Genomic DNA, 21,579 nt, shown 5'->3' on the forward strand with positions numbered 1-21,579 from the left:
ACTCCAGATTTTCTTTGTAACGAGCCCCTGTAGTTATTATAGTTTCTATTTTGAAGCCAATGTGTCAGTCCGATGTGCGCCGTTTCGTCGTCATCGTCGTCATCGTCCTTAAAGTGGTCCTAGAGTTTAATGTAGTCGTCCCAGAAGTAATATTAATATATTCTAAGCGTATCGAAGAAATTATCAGTCCACTATATTGCAACCAATACCAATCCATGAACTGTCAGGCATAGGCGACAGGAGATGTAATGGTCACTCTCTATTGCCCCCAACCGAAATAGAAACAAATAATAAACACTGTAGATCACGACAGTGTAATCGCCATATCCCGTGATAGCTCAGTTGGTAGAGCGGAGGACTGTAGAGAAGAAATATTGCTATCCTTAGGTCGCTGGTTCAAATCCGGCTCGCGGGATTACTTTTTGTGTTTCAGATGCAAATTATATTGACGTTTGAAACGATCGATTGTACGGTCCCTTATATATTCCCTTAACTAATGATAATGGAATAATATAGCATGAAGAATAAAACAAAACAAAGAAAGAAAGTATATATAAAAAACAAACTGGTCGGAGGTATGTTTTCAGATTTTTTATTTTTTTATTTTTTTACCGCACCTTCAGGAGTCTCAGTTTCGCTAGCCAAGGTTCCAGCACTCATATCTTCACCATGGCATATCGAGCAGATATTTATGTGCTTCCGGTCTGTGAATTTCATTTGATGCGGCGGCAAGCCACCGCATCCAATCAAAATTAAGTTGTTCAAATTTGAACGATGTTCCTACATGATCGAGAAAAGTGGAGCACACAACCTGAATGCACTGATAAATAAGGAATTTTCCAGTGCCGGTCCCTGCCTGCACAAATACCTTTCACTCACATACACCTGTAATGGCTTCGCTCTTGTACATAGTCATATTTTCGATGTTAAAGTTACAAAGTATCCTTTGTAGGTCAATTGTCACACAGTTTTTGGCCGATGTACATTGCATCACGCTATTGGTTAGTTGCCATTACATACCAAGGGAGGCAACACATGAAATCCATAGTTCTTGTAATAAGTTTTTGTAGTCCTCCACAGTTTGAATACTGTCATTGATTTCCTTCCATGGAACCTGTTGTATCTCTACTGATAAAAGTCGTGGCCCGCTAGCCCGTTTTTATACCTCTGTTTGTTGGAGGCAATTAGTGTTACTTCCTGCACAAAACTGATTGTATCCCAGTGGCGAATCTAAATGGTTTAGTCACTAACTTGCACATCACAAACCGTTCTGAAAGTTCCTCTAGAACTAAGTGTACATTTTTAAAAACTATTTTTGTAACCCTCTAACTCTTTCTCTGGATGGGTGGAAAGGCCATAGAAAGGTAAGGACAGTGCGGAGACCATTGAGCATGTTGCAAAATAGCTGAATCTTTATACATACATCGATACATTCGGAACTTCAGGCCACAAGAGAGGGGTTAGGAAGAAGAAAACATTGATGAGAAAGAACTTGTGCCAGTGAAGAGGTGGAAATGGAAAAATTGACAATTTGATGCATTGGCCCTGATGTGAAATTTCATACTAACTTCTAAAAGAGACCTGACCAGAAAGAGAACGTTAGTGTCTCTTGGTCTTGACTTTTTATAATAAGGATGGTGTATTTTGTTTTGATTGACAATATATGAATTTGTGCTCTTTCACCTCTCTCTATCCCTCTGCATCACGTTTAACTAGACTTTAAATTTGAATGGATGTTTTCCTTCACGCACGCACTTTAGGCATGCAAGTGGGCACAAACCATTCAATCTGTCCATCCATCATTTTGAGTCTGGAATGTTTCTAAAGTCACACACTGACGCCATAGAATAACGGGTTAAATGCGTTTTGCAGTGTCTGTGTCGGTGTGTGTGTGTTTGGTAGAGTTGGTCATTGTAGCTGAGGGCTTAGGTGCTTTCCGAAACAATTCGTCTTCACTCTGTGCTGATCGAATAATGGGTTATCTTCTTCCCTCTGTGTGCATAGTATATATTGGGTTATTATTTCTCCTTCACTCTGTGTGCAAAGTATATATAATGGTTTATTTCTTCACTCTGTGTGGATAGTATCTATTTGTTGTTTTCTTCTTTCCTCTGTGTGGATAGTGTATATTGGGTTATTTTTTCTTCTTCCCTCTGTGTGCATAGTAGATATGAGGTTTGTTTTCTATTTCTCACTTCTGAGCGGATGGTAGATTTGGGGTTTGATTTGTTTTCCTCTTCCCTGTGTTAATAGTAGATATTGCGTTTGTAAGCGTTCACGTAAGTTTGTGCGGATTGTACATCTGGGGATTATGTGCGTTCACGTAAGTTTGTGTGATTAGTAGATATTGTGTTTGAATGCGTTCACGTACGTTTGTGTGGATAGTAGATATTGTGTATGCGTTCGCGTACGTAAATGTGGCTAGTATATTTGGGTGTGTATGCCTTCACGTACATTTGTGTAGATATTAGATATTGTGTTTTTATGTGTTCATGTAAGTTTGTGTGGATTGTACATAAGGGGTTTGTATACGTTCACGTAAGTTTCTGTGGTTAGTAGATATTGTGTTTGTACGCGTTCGCGTACGTTTGTGTGGATAGTAGATATTGTGTATGCGTTCGCGTACGTAAATGTGGCTAGTATATTTGGGTGTGTATGCCTTCACGTACATTTGTGTAGATATTAGATATTGTGTTTGTAAGTGTTCACGTAAGTTTCTGTGGACTGTGCATCTGAGGTTTGTATTCGTTCACGTAAGTTTGTGTGCTTAGTAGATATTGTGTTTGCATGCGTTCGCGTCAGTTTGTGTGGATAGTAGATATTGTGTTGGTATGCGTTCGCGTACGTTTGTGTGGATAGTATATTTGGGGTTTGAATACGTTCACGTACGTTTGTGTGGATAGTAGATAATTTGTTTGTATGCGTTCGCGAACGTTTGTGTGGATAGTATATTTGACTTTCTTTCTCATATTCCCTCTGTGTCGATAGTGTATTTGGGTTTTTGTTTTTCTACATCCTTCTGTGTGGATAGTTTATATGGGTTTTTTTTTCCTCTTCTCTGTGTGGAGATATATTTTGGGAGTTGTTTTTTCTCCTTCCCGTTTGTGGATAGTATATTTTCGGCTTGTTTTCTTTACTTTAGTGTGAATAGTAGAGTGTGTGTTTTCTATGCGTTTGCGTACGTTTGTGTGGATATTATAGTGTTTCTATTCGTTTGCGTACATTTGTGTAGATAGTAGAGTCTGTGTTTTCTATGCGTTTGCGTACGTTTGTGTGGATATTATAGTGTTTGTATGCGTTCGCGTACGTTTGTGTGGATAGTATATTTGGGGTTTGTATGCGTTCACGTACGTTTGTGTGGATAGTAGATAGTATATTTGTTTTTTTCTTCATCTTCCTTCTGTGTGGATGGTTGTTGTTGTTGTGGGGTTTAACGCCATTTTTCAGCACACGATAGGCTATGCATGGCGGCCAGTATTAATGGTGGAGGAAGAATCCGGAAAACCCCCGGGAAGAACCACCGACCCACGACAAGCTACTGGCAAGATTTCTCACATACCCACATTGGCCGAATCCTAGACTCGAACCTACGCAGAGAGAGGTGAGATCTCAGTGATCCGTAACGGAGAGCGCTTTAGACCACTCGGCCCCAACAACACCCCCGTGTGGATGGCATATTTTGGGTTTGTGTTTCTTCTTCCCTTTGTGTAGTGTGTGTGTTCGAGCGCACTCATACGTTTGTAGATGTATGTTTTTGTATGCAGGCGTGCGTTTGGTTTGTGTGTTTGTTTTTATGTGTATGCGTGCGCCCGTACGTTTGTTTGTGTGTGTGTGTATTTGTCTTTGTCTTTCCCTATAAAACTCCCTTCAATCTATGAAATTTATTTTACCTACCTACCTACCTACCTACCTACAGTAACGCATATTCAGGTCAGCCTCTAGCAACACTGTTGCCATTATTCCCCTAGTGTCCAGTAGAGTGACAGCATTGAAGCTGGAATTTTGGAAACTATAAATATAGACTTGGGTTTTTCCACAGGTTGTAGCTATAGATAGATACTAGGATTTTTAAACAGGAACGTCATACAAGTTGAGGCTAGAAATAGGCGGTTTTTTCAAAGAAATTTCCCACCAGTTGTAGCTATACATTTTAAGCTAACACATAACGAGTATACAACCCCAATATTCCCATGTTCGATTCCCGATGACACCAAAATGGTTCATTCAATCTCCCTATGTTCAATTCCCATTCACGCTATAGTAGCCCATTCATATTCACCATGATAAATTCCCCTTGACGATATAGTGACCCACGACCTTTCAATAACCATTGACGCTATAGTGGCCCACGACATTTTTAAGGATATGTTAAGAGAGCTGATTAAAGAAGAAAAGGAGGAGAAGGAAAATGAAGAAGACATACAGAAGATGAGAGATAGGAATAATTAAATAGAAAAGAAAGAAAAAACTAAAGAAAGAACGAGAAAGACAAGAAACAAAAACAGGAGGAGGAAAAAATGAAAAAAGAAGAACACAACAGCGACTACAATACTAAGAAAATGGTGGAGTAAAAGAAGAAACTAAAAAAGAAGACAAAAACGATTTGCTGTCTTATCTAAATATTTGTTGTCGATTTTATAGTTAAGGTATGATATATTGATGTTCATCAATCTATGTATATATTATATATGTCTATATCTATATGTCTACTGTATTTCTCTCTCTCTCTCTCTCTCTCTCTCTCTCTCTGTCTGTCTGTCTGTCTCTCTCTCTCGATTAGTGCGTATTGAGGTTACATCCTTGCCACATTGGTGTCAGTCCGTAAACAGCCCCAGGGTGATCTGAAAAACCTTGTCCATAAACATCCCCAAGGGGATTTGTGATGTATTTTCCCGCTGTCCGTAAACAGTCGCAATACACTACTGACGTGGTAGCTGAGTTGTCAATGCGTTTGACTCGTAAGCCAATAGCTGTGGGTTCGTTACCCACCCAGGCCAGCCCGAATCGACTTCCTACGTGTGTTCGTGGGACAGACACTTACCGACATTTCTTCAGCATGATATAGCGAACAGTGTATTAAACGCGACATTCGTCTTCGTTGTCGTAGCAATATATTTAACGCCTATTCAACAAACCGTATATGTGTAACAGGCAGTGATGCAATACAAATCCATCCATTGTTAGAAAAAGCAAGACACGAGCATTAAGTACTATATTTTAAGAAATGGTTTGTGATATACTTTTGTAATAGGTTCACGTGATAGCTCAGTTGGTAGAGCACATGACGATAAAGGAGGTTGATGGCCAACCTTAGGTCATTGGTTCGAATGCGGCTCGCGGGAGCTACGTTTTAATTCTTTAAAGTCTGGTTATATTCATGTGGGAAGCAATCGATTCTTTGGAAGCAGAAAATATTGAAATAATGTTGAATCGATTATTGAATAGTTTTGAATATAATATGAAATAGACAATTAAATGTAACTGGTTAGATAATAGTCTATAATTTAATGGATAATTGAATGAATGGGTAATTGAATTAATGTGGCACGTTATGGCTTTTTCTATTCAGGACAATGGAGTATCGATAACTTCCTTCGTTCATTGATCGCTCTTCCTTGATTCATTTGTGGCGTTTTCCCATCATTGTCGAGGAATGAAAAATAGTATTGTTGGCTATTTCTCTTTTTACACATCATTAGAATCAGCACAAATTGTCAAAGAAGAAAACTACGAACGCTTCATAATGTATTTATGGGAAGGCGTCAAAGGTTAAGGTCATTATTAATGACATTTTCACTAGTTATCATGGATGAAATTTTTCTACCAATCTTCCAATTATCGTGCCAATTATTGTTATTGTGTAAAGATGCTTTAATAATAAGAATGCTTTCCCCAGTTATTATTTATGTAAGGGTATTTGTGTAAAGCATTATTTAGGTCAGATGTTTCCCTGATGTCTCAATTATTCGTGTGACTGCTCTCAGATCGAGAGAGAGAGAGAGAGAGAGAGAGAGAGGGAGAGAGAGAGAGAGAGAGAGTAGTATTATTACGGCCTAAGGTTCCGGATGGGTCATTCCTTGCGATTTCGATGGTTACATTGCTGGTGTTCAAGGTAAAGGGTTCGAAGTGCAAGAGAAAGTCAGAATTCTTTTGTACATTTTTTTATTGAATTAAAGTAGAGCTCAGTATGGAGAATTACTCTTTAAAATCAAAATATAGATATTCTATTTTGATACTCATACAAAGCTGACCAACCTCATTCGGTTCTGAAATGTATGTCTTTTTAATCTATGGCGTAAAAATCAAAGATATTCAAAAGATATTTACAATAGTAGTAATACAAGAATCATTGGTCGTAATGACAAGTGATTAAACGGTTTACCTTAAATACCGAAATATCACGTTTTGTAACATTAAACCCTTGAGGTTTTAATCGTTTTCGCATGAAATTCGAGTAGGAAACACATTTTGAAAGCTTTTTCTGAATGCATGCTAAGACATCAACTTCCAGGTGATTTTCCAATAACCTACTGCCTAGTTGTGTTAGATTATTTGGTATCATTGTAGAGGTACATCTGACTACCTTTCTATAATACCACCACTTTAGTGTATCATGCATGACCTTAACGCTACAAAGCTCGGAAGTAGGCTACTACCTCCTGCCACGTTAACTCGTCGCCAGGGTTTAATGTGTTAAAGGTATTTTGTTTCTAAACTAGCAATCAAAGAGCATGAAGTTGTCAGGAAGCCTTTTGGTAAGAATAATCTACCATTACAATTCATAATAAAGTACAAACAATATATAAAACATTATAGTTCACACTTTATATTATAGTATAACAAAAATGAATGCTTCAAGAAAGAATAAAATACTTTCCAGCTTTGTTTTCCAAAAACATATAAATGCTTTCTGGCACTAAGAGGATGTCTTTAGACTGTAATGAGATACATTTCATTTATCTTACCTGCAAGATGATGTCTAATTTCATATGCTTTATAGCGTTTTGACCAAGCTCTTTTCTTATAAGCTCTTTGCTTATACACACACACACACACACACACACACACATTTTCAAGGCTGCAATAACAAGGCACATAGTTTTAACCCTTCAAGCAAGATTCGTTTTCCGGAGATATGGAAAGTTACGAGACTTGTTTTATCACGAATTGCGTTTTTCCAAAACAGTGTTCCCGTCAAAGGTAGCGCCCTCTGGTATATGTCTTCATCCTATATATGTTGTGGAGCGATTTGCTGACGTAAGCTTATTAACCCTAACCTTGTCGTCATGAAACTCTCCTGCTCACCTAGCTTGTAGTACAGTATGAATCACTAATATTTTTCTAGAATGTGAATTTCAGTACTGTTGAAGTAATACAAATTCAGATTGATTCAAAATCATACAAATTTAACTGTTAACAATACGAATGACATTTTGTGCAAATTCCCTCAAAATTCAATCGTAACACGAGAATTGATTGCAATTCGACTTACAATTGATGAAATGTTTAAAGAGTTAAACTGCACGATGATATTACGTTATGCTCGTTGCAAACTGTTATACAGTACTAACAAGCTTCCTTGCAAAATAGATTCATCGCATTCCGTTAATATAATAACTATTGCATGGCACTGAAAAACCCAATGGCAATTTAAGGACCAATCAGTGACCTTTCAAAAAGGCTTATGGACTCCAGATTTGCTTCGGTCCAAATACCATTATTGGGAGTCATATACAGCTTTATAAACTGCCATAAAGCACTAGGCACCATATGCATCCTTTGTGTCACTGGTTTTCAATTTGTCGGATTCTTGGGGGAATATTGTTCGACAATATGTATCCTCTTCTTTGACCATGAGAATTGCCGCCCATTTGCTTTCCATCCAAAGTATATGTTCGTGTTTTTATCAGGCACCACTAATGTCCAGTCAAATGTTCCAATTGTATGAACTCCTTTATGACTTTGTTAAAGAGGATGCATTTCCAATCAGTCCTCATTCCAACCGGAATAGAGATTTCCAACTTGCAACACCCAGAATGAGTTCATCCAAGAGAATATGTCATCCACTCTACTAGGAGTCTCTCTGAACGGTTGATGCAAAGACATTGTGATGGCGCTTCATGGACACTGTGACAGATCATGAGTTTATTTATACAAATTGTAATACATATTTTGTATTATAATATAGATACGCAGTCTAATAATGCCATTATACGGCAATGCATTTTTAGGATTAGTCAGCGATGCAGAACCAATCCATCAACTGTCAAACAGTTGTGTCACCAGCCAAAAATGATCGTTCTCGCGAGACAAGACAAGAAACATGCAATACGTAACATAACTCAGGAAATAGTATGAGGTATAATTCATATGACATATGTTGTTCTCATATGATCCCGTGATAGCTCAGTTGGTAGAGCGGAGGACTGTAGAAAAAGTTGAAAGCTATCCTTAGGTCGCCGGTTCAAATCCGGCTCGCGGGATTTACGTTTTTTTGTAGTTTTTAAATATCAAACCTGGAAACAAGGAATACTGGAATATACGAGAACAATATCGAATCGATAACCGAAAATTATTAAATGGATAACTAACTTAAGGCTCTCGGTCTTTCTTAAATATGCATCGCATGTGTCTTTGGTTCTCTAATTGTCACGTTCTTGGAAATAGTGTTAGACACGTTGTATCTTCGCCTTTAATTATGAGAATTTTGTCGCCTATTTACTTTGCATCCTGCACATATGTACATGTTTCTCTCAGCCACTAATAATATCCAGTCAAACTTGTTCCATTATGTTGACACGTCGACAATGTGTTCTCATTTAATCAACTTTGAGACTTATCCCGACTTCCATAGTTGAGAAATTGTGTGCCATTTTAAAAAGACTATAACAAAACCACCTCCACCTACCCACCCACAAAAATGCAGCAAATAATCAGTACGAAGCGGAGATTCCAAAAACATCATGTCAAGGAACGACAACAGAATAGTTTGACAGCTATTTAAATATAGTATAATACAATTAAAGTAGTCCACCTCTTGAACGGCTCCCCGTGACCAGCGGCCATCCGGCTCTTACAGCCATAATCCCTTGTCACCGACGAATTTGTATTCGAAAATACCCTTCAAGAACGGCCACCCCTCTAAAGCGACCAGCGGCCAACATATTAGTACAAAAACGTAAAATGTTCCCCTCAGGAGCTACCACATTTTTTTTTCTTCAAATGTATCCAAAACCAATAATTAATTCATATCGTGACGTAAGGTAAGTAATCAGATTAACTCTGTCGTTGATACATGTCTCCCAATGTTAAGTTTCCGTTGCTGAAAGAAGTCTTGAATAAAGTACATGTAACAGTAAGATTAATATTATATTATTGTCTATAAAAGCCGACTTTTAATGGAAATGGGCTCAAAAATGTTATGATAGAATTTTGGTATTCGCACATCTGTCGACTTCTTATCTTTGATGATTACAACCGGACGTAATTGTCAAGATCATCACAAGGTAAGCATAGGCTAAAATTATATTTTGTGCATTAACACACACCCCTCCCCCCCACACAGAGATTAACCTTGTCCTTGAAAAAAAAAAAACGGGTAACAAAGACCGAAAAATCACGTGACAACACATTTATCGCTTCCTTTTAGAAGAAGGCATTTCGTCCACTCGACAAAAGTTTCGTCTGCAAAATTAAATCGCATACAGTTAGCAACATCTGAATAAATCATTAGTAAACATTAACATGTCATCACATAAACGGATACGTATTATTTTAGAATAAAGTCGGTTATTCTACTCGATGATATCAGATCAGGTGTGGAGGGGGGACTTGCCGAACAATTTTATGTAGAAAAGACTCAAATAAAAAATAAATTACGTTGAAAAGAATGGAATAAACAACATCATAACCGATAAGGAGGTCATTCAGCAGCAGTGAGAAAATGGAGCAAATGGAAAGATAATTATGTATGTACCAAGATTTAAATGACGTTTTTGAATGGTTTTGCAATGTGCCTGACAACAATATCTGCTTGCATTTTACGCCTACGCCAAGAATAAGAACAATTAATGTATATTCAGTTGAAATAAGTCTATTATTATAACAAGAAGAACATTTTAATACCTAATTTTACTTTTAAACGAAGATATTAAATGAAGATATTAAATGCTTTGAAGTATGTAGCTTTCCTACTACGTACATTACATATACTTCTCACAACAAAATGTAGTACCCCTCTGGAAAGGCCACCCGTCTTATAATGTCACTTTCCCTGTGCAGAAGGGGTGGTCGTATAAGAAGGGGACCACTGTAATATTATAATATAGATGCACATTTTTAAGATACCCATTATATTATAGGTTCACAGTTTAGGACCACGAGGGGACATTTTTTTTATTTGATATCTTGGGGCTGCTTCGATATTTTCTAAAACAAAGTTAATCTAACGATGTAGTTTTTATTTTGACCGGCCATCCATCAATGCGGGCTTTTTATTGTTTGTTGAAATTCCAGCAACTGATACGGAATGAAATTACATAGGCAATTACTAATTAACTTAATAAAAAAATTATTCCACATCCATCAACTTGAAATGGCTATCTTTCTTTTCAATGGTTCGAAAATGTGGAGATATAATTATTTTGAAATTATATATATATATATATATATATATATATATATATATATATATATATATATATATATATATATATATATATATATATATATATATATGAGTGTGTGTGTGGGGGGGGGCATATATCAATGCTTTTCTGTTATAAAAAAAAACACTATTAAGAAGCATATGAGCCATTTAAAGTTAACCTTACCTGACAACAAAGCTTACCTGTCAAATTACAGACCTTCATCAATCTTCCGTACAAGTTCCTAACCATTTGGAAAACACTTTGCTCCCCCTTCTCTTCGTCATCTTAATGAATAACAACTTTACGCGCAACTCGATCAGACTTCCGATCACATCTCGTCAAATTGCTTTCATCAAGCTTGTAAAGGAATTAATACACTTAGACGATAACGGCAGTATTATCTGGCATTGCCTTTGCAAACATGACAATGTCTATAAAATGTTTATACGATTCGAAGTAAAGCTACTGGAATATCATAAAATGTGTAGTTGTATATTATTTTACTGATCAATGAATGTTAATGAAAGAATAATTTTGGGAAAGTTATGGTCTCGGGGTTTCATTTTTGAGTTGTTATTTTATAATCAATTAATAAGTATTGACATGTATTTTCAAGCAATCAGAATGTTTCAGGAGTTAACAATGCACTGTGCAACAATGTTACAAGCAATTAGCACCAAATTTGCCAAAATCAATATTTGTTTTGTCACCAAAATTAAAACGCATCACAATGTACATTAACGATATTTACTGCGGGCTTTGGGTTGTTCGGATCTTACCTTTCGGTCAGTGGTGAAATCCAAGACTATCAGAATGCATAACGGCACTTCTTGCCTGCATTTGTCCAAACGTACAAATCGGCGAACAATTATTGCATTTTCTCCATTATGTCACAGACTGAACGAAGTGTGTCGAGCTGTTTTGAATATTGAACTATTCTTGATTAGGACTGGTTTAAGTTAGAAATTAGCAGACGCAATTAGGATAGACTAGCAGTGTTGGAACTACCGAGGGTGCGGCCCCGTGTCTTCGCTTGTGTTATATTGTTACAAGTTAGAATCCCAATCCCTTGATTCATGGATGGATACTGCAGATTTTCTTTGTAACGAGCCCCTGTAGTTATTATAGTTTCTATTTTGAAGCCAATGTGTCAGTCCGATGTGCGCCGTTTCGTCGTCATCGTCGTCATCGTCCTTAAAGTGGTCCTAGACTTTAATGTCGTCGTCCCAGAAGTAATATTAATATATTCTAAGCGTATCGAAGAAATTATCAGTCCACTATATTGCAACCAATACCAATCCATGAACTGTCAGGCATAGGCGACAGGAGATGTAATGGTCACTCTCTATTGCCCCCAACCGAAATAGAAACAAATAATAAACACTGTAGATCACGACAGTGTAATCGCCATATCCCGTGATAGCTCAGTTGGTAGAGCGGAGGACTGTAGAGAAGAAATATTGCTATCCTTAGGTCGCTGGTTCAAATCCGGCTCGCGGGATTACTTTTTGTGTTTCAGATGCAAATTATATTGACGTTTGAAACGATCGATTGTACGGTCCCCTATATATTCCCTTAACTAATGATAATGGAATAATATAGCATGAAGAATAAAACAAAACAAAGAAAGAAAGTATATATAAAAAATAAACTGGTCGGAGGTATGTTTTCAGATTTTTTATTTTTTTATTTTTTTTACCGCAGCTTCAGGAGTCTCAGTTTCGCTAGCCAAGGTTCCAGTACTCATAGCTGCACCTTGGAATATAGAGCAGATATTTATGTGCTTCCGGTCTGTGAATGTCATTTGATGCGGCGGCAAGGCGCCGCATCGAAATCAAAATTAAGTTGTTCAAATTTGAACGATGTTCCTACATGATCGAGAAAAGTGGAGCACAAAACCTGAATGGACTGATAAATAAGGAATTTTCCAGACCCGTTGCCTGCCTGCATAAATACCTTTCACTCACATACACCTGTAATGGCTTCGCTCTTGTATATAGTCAAATTCTCGATGTTAAACTTACAAAGTATCCTTTGTAGGTCAATTGCCACCACAGTTTTTGGCCGATGTAGATTGCATCAGGATATCGGTGAGTTAGCATTGCATACCAATGGAGGCAACACATGAAATCCATAGTTCTTGTAATAAGTTGTTGTAGTCCTCCACAGTTTGAATACTGTCATTGATTTCCTTCCATGGAACCTGTTGTATCACTAATGATAAAAGTCGTGGCCCGCTAGCCCGTTTTTATACCTCTGTTTGTTGGAGGCAATTAGTGTTACTTCCTGCACACAACTCATTGTATCCCAGTGGCGAATCTAAATGGTTTAGTCACTAACTTGCACATCACAAACCGTTCTGAAGGTTCCTTTACAACTAAGTTTACATTTTTATAAAATATTTTTGTAACCCTCTAACTTTTTCTCTGGATGGGTGGAAAGGCCATACAAAGGCAAGGACAGTGCGGAGACCATTGAATATGTTGCAAAATAGCTGAATCTTTATAGATACATCGATACATTCGGAACTTTAGGCCACAAGAGAGGGGTTAGGAAGAAGAAAACATTGATGAGAAAGAACTTGTGCCAGTGAAGAGGTGGAAATGGAAAAATTGACAATTTGATGCTTTGGCCCTGATGTGAAATTTCATACTAACTTCTAAAAGAGACCTGACCAGAAAGAGAACGTAAGTGTCTCTTGGTCTTGACTTTTTATAATAAGGATGGTGTATTTGTTTTGATTGACAATGCATGAATATGTGCTCTTTCACCTCTCTCTATCCCTCTGCATCACGTTTAGCTAGACTTTAAATTTGAATGGATGTTTTCCTTCACGCACGCACTTTAGGCGTGCAAGTGGGCACAAACTAGTCGATCTGTCCATCCATCATTTTGAGTCTGTAATTTTTCTAAAGTCACACACTGACGCCATATAATAATGGGTTAAATGGGTTTGGAGTGTCTGTGTCGTTGTGTGTGTTTGGTAGAGTTGGTCATTGTAGCTGAGGGCTTAGGTGCTTTCCGAAACAATTCGTCTTCACTCTGTGCTGATAGAATAATGGGTTATTTTCTTCCCTCTGTGTGCATAGTACACATTGGGTTATTATTTCTCCTTCACTCTGTGTGCAAAGTATATATAATGGTTTATTTCTTCAATCTGTGTGGATAGTATATATTTGTTGTTTTCTTCTTTCATCTGTGTGGATAGTGTATATTAGGTTATTTTTTCTTCTTCCCTCTGTGTGCGTAGAAGATATGGGGTTTGTTTTCTACTTCTCACATCTGTGTGCATAGTAGATATGCGGTCTGTTTTCTATTTCTCACTTCTGAGTGGATGGTATATTTGGGGTTTGATTTGTTATCCTCTTCCCTGTGTGGATAGTAGATATTGTGTTTGTATGCGTTCACGTAAGTTTGTGTGGATTGTACATCTGCGGTTTATATGCGTTCACGTAAGTTTGTGTGATTAGTAGATATTGTGTTTGTATGCGTTCGCGTACTTTTGTGTGAATAGTGGATATTGTGTTTGCATGCGTTCGCGAACGTTTGTGTCAATAGTATATTTGGGGTTTGTATGCCTGCACGTACGTTTGTGTAGATATTAGATATTGTTTTCTTATGTGTTGATGTAAGTTTGTGTGGATTGTACATACGGGGTTTGTATACGTTGACGTAAGTTTCTGTGGTTAGTAGATATTGTGTTTGTACGCGTTCGCGTACGTTTGTGTGGATAGTAGATATTGTGTTTGTATGCGTTCGTGTACGTTTGTGTGGCTAGTATATTTGGGTGTGTATGCCTTCACGTACATTTGTGTAGATATTAGATATTGTGTTTGTATTTGTTCACGTAAGTTTCTGTGGATTGTGCATCTGAGGTTTGTATTCGTTCACGTAAGTTTGTGTGCTTAGTAGATATTGTGTTTGTATGCGTTCGCGTCAGTTTGTGTGGATAGTAGATATTGTGTTTGTATGCGTTCGCGTACGTTTGTGTGGATATCCGTTGCTGGGAACAGGTATACATCCCACAGGACATGCGTGACGCCAACATCGTCACTTTGTACAAAAACAAAGGAGACCGTAGCGACTGCAACAACTACCGGGGCATCTCCCTCCTCAGCATCGTCGGAAAGGCTTTTGCCCGTGTTGCCTTGGCGCGCTTGCAGATCCTAGCCTTCCGCGTCTACCCAGAGTCCCAGTGTGGATTTCGAGCCGTCAGGTCAACTGTAGACATGATCTTCTCACTACGTCAGCTGCAGGAGAAGTGTCGCGAGCAGCAGATGCCCCTCTACATTGCCTTCATAGACCTGACGAAGGCGTTTGACATGGTTAGTCGGAGTGGACTCTTCAGACTCCTGCAGAAGATCGGCTGCCCCCCACGTCTGCTTGCTGTCATTATGTCGTTCCACGAGAACATGCACAGCACATTGTGCTTCAATGGCGCAACATCTGAAGCATTCCCAGTCATTAGCGGAGTCAAACAAGGCTGTGTCCTTGCACCGACGCTCTTTGCCATCTTCTTCTCCATGCTTCTCCAGTACGCATTCAAGGACTGCAGCGAGGGAGTGTACATCCATACCAGGGCTGACGGCAAGCTGTTCAAGATCGCCCGTCTCCGTGCTAAGACTAAAGTCACAGCGGTACTCATCCGTGAATTGCTCTTTGCCGACGAAGCAGCCTTGACATCATACACGGAAGATGGACTTCAGCAGCTAGTATGCCGCCTCTCCCATGCATGTAAGGAATTTGGACTGACCATCAGTTTGAAGAAAACGAATGTCATGGCACAGGACACAGACTCCCCTCCCTCTGTCTCCATCGATGGGTACAATTTGGAAGTTGTCGAGAACTTCACATACCTCGGGTCTAACATCTCCAGCTCACTTTCGATTGATTCTGAGGTGGGCGGCAGGATTGCCAAGGCAGCAGCAGTGATGGCCAGACTTAACCAGAGGGTCTGGAACAACCCCAACCTCACAGAGAAGACCAAACTGCGTGTCTACCAAGCTTGCGTGCTCAGCTCACTTCTCTACAGCAGCGAAACACGGACCACCTATGCAAGACACGAGAGGAAACTCAACAGCTTCCACCTGAGATGTCTGCGGCGCATTCTGCACATCCAGTGGCAGGACAAAGTACCCAACACAGAGGTTCTAGAACGCGCCAACATGAACAGCATGTTCTCCATATTCAGCGAGAGGCGCCTTTGCTGGCTCGGCCATGTCAAGAGAATGGACCCAGGTCGCATTCCCAAGGACCTGTTATATGGGGAGTTAGCAGAAGGTGCACGACCAACTGGACGACCACATCTGCGCTACAAATTTGTTTGCAAGAAGGATATGAAGACAGCAAACATCAATGTCAACGACTGGGAGAGCTGTGCAAACAACCGTTCCAGCTGGCGTCTAGCTGTCAGGCAGGGAGTTCAAAACGCAGAGGAAAAGAGAAGAATAAAACAAGCTGAAAAGAGAGCTAAAAAGAAGGATAAGCAAAAGCGTACTTTGGAGCTACGCCATCATATCCCGTAGACGGACGGATGCCAAGAGGGACAGGTGTTGAATACGTGGTCCAGTTTTTCTGCAGCAGGGCAATATGGACAATTAGTTGTTTGCTTTAATTCCTTCCTGAGATGTTTCCCAAAGCTGTTTCGGAGTAAAGTTTTTCCTGTTTTGATCCTATTAATAATTCGGATGTCCACGATTTCCAGGATTTTAGGTGTCGTGATTACCCTTGTGGCCTCTTTTTGCAGTTGGTATAAATGTCTGCCCTTGTTGGTGTTGTCCCAGAGCTCCTGCCATTTCTTGTTCATTTTGCTTCTTATCTGGCTATATATCTCGTACACACTGTAATTAAGTGTTTCTGTTACATTGTTCAGGAGATTGTATTTCACTCTTCGGTCAGCTTTATCGTTGCCAATCAGATTGATGTGAGAAGGTACCCATAGGAATTCGATGGTTTGTTGTTTATCCTAGATCTCCCTGATGGATAACATAGTGTCTTCTAGCATATTTGCTCTACTTTTTGATGTGCCAGTCTCTAAGGATTTCAGTACGCTTAGAGAGTCTGTTATAATGACGTACTGGCTGTGGTTTTGGGTCTTGATCCATTTGAGGGCTTCATTTATTGCCCAGAATTCTGCTGTGTAAATGGAGCAGCCATCCGGGAGTCTTGCACCAAATTCAACTTGTTGTTGCGGCACCACTATTGCAGCAGCAGTTCTGTTTTCTTCTTTCGATTTAGATCCGTCTGTGTAGATTTTAAGAAATCCAGGGTAAGTTTCTTCGATGAATTTCTGGATTTCTGTTAGTATTTTTGGTGGGTTTTGTAGTTTGGATCCTAAGTTCTGGGCAGACAGGTTTATTTTGGGCGTGCAGTTTTTCCAAGGGGTAGGATCTTTGATTTTGTATTGTTCTGCTTGAATTCCGGATAGTTGAATTTCATCTGCAGCGCCCTCTACCTTGACCTATAACAAGCATTATTCAGCATTAGCGCCCCCATTGGTAATCCTACTGCCCCCAAAAAGGAAATACAGCAAACTTTGGGAACCACTGGTGTAGATGATTCAAACTCCGGTAAGTATATTAAAATCAAACAAAAGTCAAACAAATTAGAGTTACTTATACAGCACGCTCTCAGCGACTCAGATGCGACCAGTACATGCTGTAGGGGAAATGCGCAATCAACGTATCGATTATTTAGCGATATTAGTTATTATTCTTTCTCCTTTTTTACACAGTTGATATAATAATTGACATCTAATTTTATTTATTGCACAAGTTTAAAATCTACTTCACGAATACTTTTGTGATGATACTGACAATAATAATGATGACAATAATAAAAGTGATGACGGAAGTAGTGGCGTAGTAGTAGCAGCAGCAGGAGCATTAGTATTAATGGAAACTGCACAGTAGAAAACATTATCGTCGCCGTAATAGTAAGTGGGTGGGGCTTGTTTTTAGTGTTGTAACTATGCAGTCAATGCACCACTTTGATGAGCGTCGTTTCGATGTCGTCCTCATCGTGGTGGTCATCGTCGTTATTGTCGCAGTATTAGTATATTCAGAACCTCTTAACAAGACTGTCTATGAAGACTAATTAGCGAGGCAATGCCAGTCCATCAAATGTCAGTTAGTGGCATCGGTAGACATAGTGATCGCTCTTCGCTGCCTCATTGATCGGTAAAGATGCTAACAACCAGCACTATACTATAGGAAACCATTGCAGAGACTTTTCTCATATATAACCCCGCGATAGCTCAGTTGGTAGAGCGGAGGACTGTAGAAATAGTTCATTGTTATCCTTAGGTCGCTGGTTTGAATCCGGCTCGCGGGACTATGTTTTCTTACTATTTGCCTTTTTCAATGTCAAAACACACTTAGATACGGCCTCGTGGATTTCGGACTAAAGGATAAAGATATTTTATTGATAGAATAATTACATTTTGTACAATAAATTAATGTTTATCGTTTTGTAAAAATATCGTCGATGTATCCGATCGTCCATCGAAAGTTTTTCTGAGACACGTGTATCGTTCTTCCGACCATTGTCGATGGGTTAAAAAATACTATTGCCTCTATCTCTTGCTTAATCTCATAAGACTACACAGATTATGTTAGGGAAGAAGAATAACCCGTAAGATGTTTCAGGCCTGTAGCATCAACTAAAAGGGGATGTTTATTAAAGGTTAATCGGCAACGTTAACTGTGACATATGTTTGGTAGAATATTTCAAAGTGGTGACATATGTGGTTTCTATTGAAACAGTTTCACCTATACAAATATTACCAGAAGAAACAACAGGTAATATCTTAGTATATAACACATTGTTATACGATAAAGTACGAGAAGGGTATATTCAGCTGCTACTACTTCAGTAATAATAATAAATCATAAAATTGTATGAGAATAGAATGATTACGTCTATCTCTTCATACTATATTATGAGAATATATGATTATATCAATCACTTAATAAAGCTGTAGTACGAATGATTATATTAATCTGTTTACAATATATTATGGTAACCAAAATGATTACATCGATCTCTTATTCATAAGATATTATGAGCATGGGATGAAGATATCAATTTCTTATTCATACTATCCTATGAGAATTAAATGCATAGATTAATCTCTTACTTATACGATAGTATGAAAATTTAATGATTATATCACTCTCTTATTTATACTATCGTATGAGAATCGAATGATTATATCGATATCTTACTTATATCCGATATTTGTCGTGTATCGTACTGTACTGACTATAATGATCAATAATTAGTCTCGACCTGGCCCAGTGTCCAAATTAGTTTTCACCTGTCCCTGTGTCCAAGAAAGTTTTGACCTTCCCCTGTGTCCAAAGAAGTTTGACCTTACCCTGTCTCAAAAGAAATTTTGACCTTTAATGATAAGAATGTTTTCCCCACTTATTATTTATGTAAGGTTTATTGGTGTAAAGAATTATTTAAATCAGTTGTTTTCCTCATGTCTCTATTATTGGTGGGACTGCAATCAGATCGTGATCGAGATCGAGAGAGAGCAGATTTATTACGGCCTACGTTTGTGGATGTGGCAGTCCTGGCGATTTCGATGGTTACATCGCTGGTGTGCAAAGATATAGGGTTCGAAGTGCAAGAGGAAGTCAGAATTCTGTAGCAATTTTTTTTATATAGAAATCATACAACACTCAGTATATAAATTTACTCTTTAAATGATATATTCTAAATATAGATAAACATATAAAATTTTGATACTCATACAAATCTGACCAACCTCATACGGTTCTGAAATTTATGTCTTTTTGAATTATGGCGTAAATATATCGAAAGATATTCAAAATATATTTACAATAATATTAATACCAAAATCATTTGTTCGTAATGACAAATGATTAAAAGCTTTACCTTAAATACCGAAATATCACGTTTTTTAACACTTACCCCTGGAGGATTTTATCGTTCTCGCCTGAAATTCGAGTAGGAAACACATTTTGAAAGCTTTTTCTGAATACATCCTAAGACATTAACTTCCAGGTCATTTTCCAATAACCTACTGCCTACTTTTGCATTGACTATTTAGCTCGCGCATGAGCAGAAGGGCAAAAGATGAATTTTTTGTTGTTTTTCTTAACGGACCCATTATTTTTCGTATCGAGACCACGCTTTTTTCCAAATGCCCATCTTATCCTACTTTTTGCAAAGGCTCATCTCTTTCTGTGTGCAGTTCATACCGGTCTGCCTTAGATCTGAGATCAAAAAGTCTAAAATCCGGACACAAAATCGGACTCCGACAACGGGCAAATTTTGAGTGGAAAAAAGCCGGGTCCAAAAACTAAGGTTTTCCCCTCTGTATTTTGTAGTGCAACTAGAACCTCCAGATTACTTGGTATCATTGTAGAGCTACATCTGTCTACCTTTCTATAATACCACCTACTTTAGTGTGTTTTGTATGACCTTGACGCTACAGAGCTCGGCAGTAGGATACTACCTCCTGCCACTTTAACTCGTCGCCAGGGGTTAATGTGTTAAAGGTATTTTGTTTCTAAATTAGCTATCAAAGAGCATGAAGTTGTCAGAAAGATTTTTTGTAAGAATAATCTAAGACTACCATTACAATTCATAATAAAGTCCAAACAACATATAAAACATTATAGTTCATACTTAATATTATAGTATAACAAAAATGAATGCGTCAAGAAAGAATAAAATACTTTCCAGCTTTGTTTTCCAACAATTAAATGCTTTCTGGAACTAAGAGGAAGTCTTTAGACTGTAATGAGATATATTTCATTTTTCTTAATTGCAAGACGTTGTCCGAATTCATATGTTTTATGGCGTTTTGGCCAAACTCTTTGCATATATATATATATATATATATATATATATATATATATATATATATATATATATATATATATATATATATATATATATATATATACATACATACATACATACATACATACAATTTCGAGAAATGTGCACCTTTGTTCCATACAAGGCCACAATAACAAGACGCATAGTTTCAACCCTTCTTTCCGGAGTTACCGAAAGCAAGATTAGTGTTTTCCGGAGATATGGAAAGTTACGAGACTTGTTTTATAACGAATTCCGTTTCCCAAAATAGTGTTCCCGTCAAAGGTAGCGCCCTTTACCCGAGTTCATGATCTTTCGTCCAGTATGTCTTCATCCTGTCTTTGTTGTGAAGGGATTTGCTGACGTAACCTTATCGTCATGGAACTCTCTGGCTTACCTAGCTTGTAGTATAGCATGAATCACTAATATTTTTCTAGAATGTGAATTTCCGTACTTTTGGAATGCTACAAATTCAGATTGATTCAAAATCATACAAATTTAACTGTTAAAAATACGAATGACATTTTGTGCAAATTCCCTCAAAATTCAATCGTAACACAGTAGAATTGATTACAACTCGATTTACAATTGATTCGATGTTTAAAGAGTAAAACTGCACAATGATATGACGTTATGCTCGTTGCAGACTGTTATACAGTACTAACACGCTTCGTTGCAAAAGAGATTCATCGCATTCGGTTAATATAATAACTATTGCATGGCACTGAAAAACCCAATGGCAATTTAAGGACCAATCAGTGACCTTTCAAAAAGGCTTATGGACTCCAGATTTGCTTCGGTCCAAATACCATTATTGGGAGTCATATACAGCTTTATAAACTGCCATAAAGCACTAGGCACCATATGCATCCTTTGTGTCACTAGTTTTCAATTTGTCGGATTCTTGGGGGAATATTGTTCGACAATATGTATCCTCTTCTTTGACCATGAGAATTGCCGCATATTTGCTTTCCATCCAACGTATATGTTCGTGTTTTTATCAGGCACCACTAATGTCCAGTCAAATGTTCCAATTGTATTAACTCCTTTATGACTTTGTTAAAGAGGATGCATT

General features: G+C 38.1%; 4 non-coding genes across 4 annotated transcripts; all 4 read left to right on the plus strand.

Moving 5' to 3' along the window:
- Positions 1-327: 327 nt before the first annotated feature.
- On the plus strand, positions 328-415 carry Trnay-gua (transfer RNA tyrosine (anticodon GUA)). Its single transcript is given in 2 exon segments — positions 328-364; positions 380-415. It is a non-coding gene; the product is annotated as a tRNA-Tyr (tRNA).
- Positions 416-8,395: 7,980 nt separating this feature from the next.
- On the plus strand, positions 8,396-8,483 carry Trnay-gua (transfer RNA tyrosine (anticodon GUA)). Its single transcript is given in 2 exon segments — positions 8,396-8,432; positions 8,448-8,483. It is a non-coding gene; the product is annotated as a tRNA-Tyr (tRNA).
- Positions 8,484-12,062: 3,579 nt separating this feature from the next.
- Trnay-gua (transfer RNA tyrosine (anticodon GUA)) lies at positions 12,063-12,150 on the plus strand. Its single transcript is given in 2 exon segments — positions 12,063-12,099; positions 12,115-12,150. It is a non-coding gene; the product is annotated as a tRNA-Tyr (tRNA).
- A 5,743-nt stretch (positions 12,151-17,893) lies between these two features.
- Trnay-gua (transfer RNA tyrosine (anticodon GUA)) lies at positions 17,894-17,981 on the plus strand. Its single transcript is given in 2 exon segments — positions 17,894-17,930; positions 17,946-17,981. It is a non-coding gene; the product is annotated as a tRNA-Tyr (tRNA).
- Positions 17,982-21,579: the final 3,598 nt, after the last annotated feature.

Source organism: Sinohyriopsis cumingii, chromosome 3 (assembly GCF_028554795.1).
Source record: "Sinohyriopsis cumingii isolate HCF-2022 chromosome 3, ASM2855479v2, whole genome shotgun sequence".
NCBI lineage: Eukaryota > Metazoa > Mollusca > Bivalvia > Unionida > Unionidae > Sinohyriopsis > Sinohyriopsis cumingii.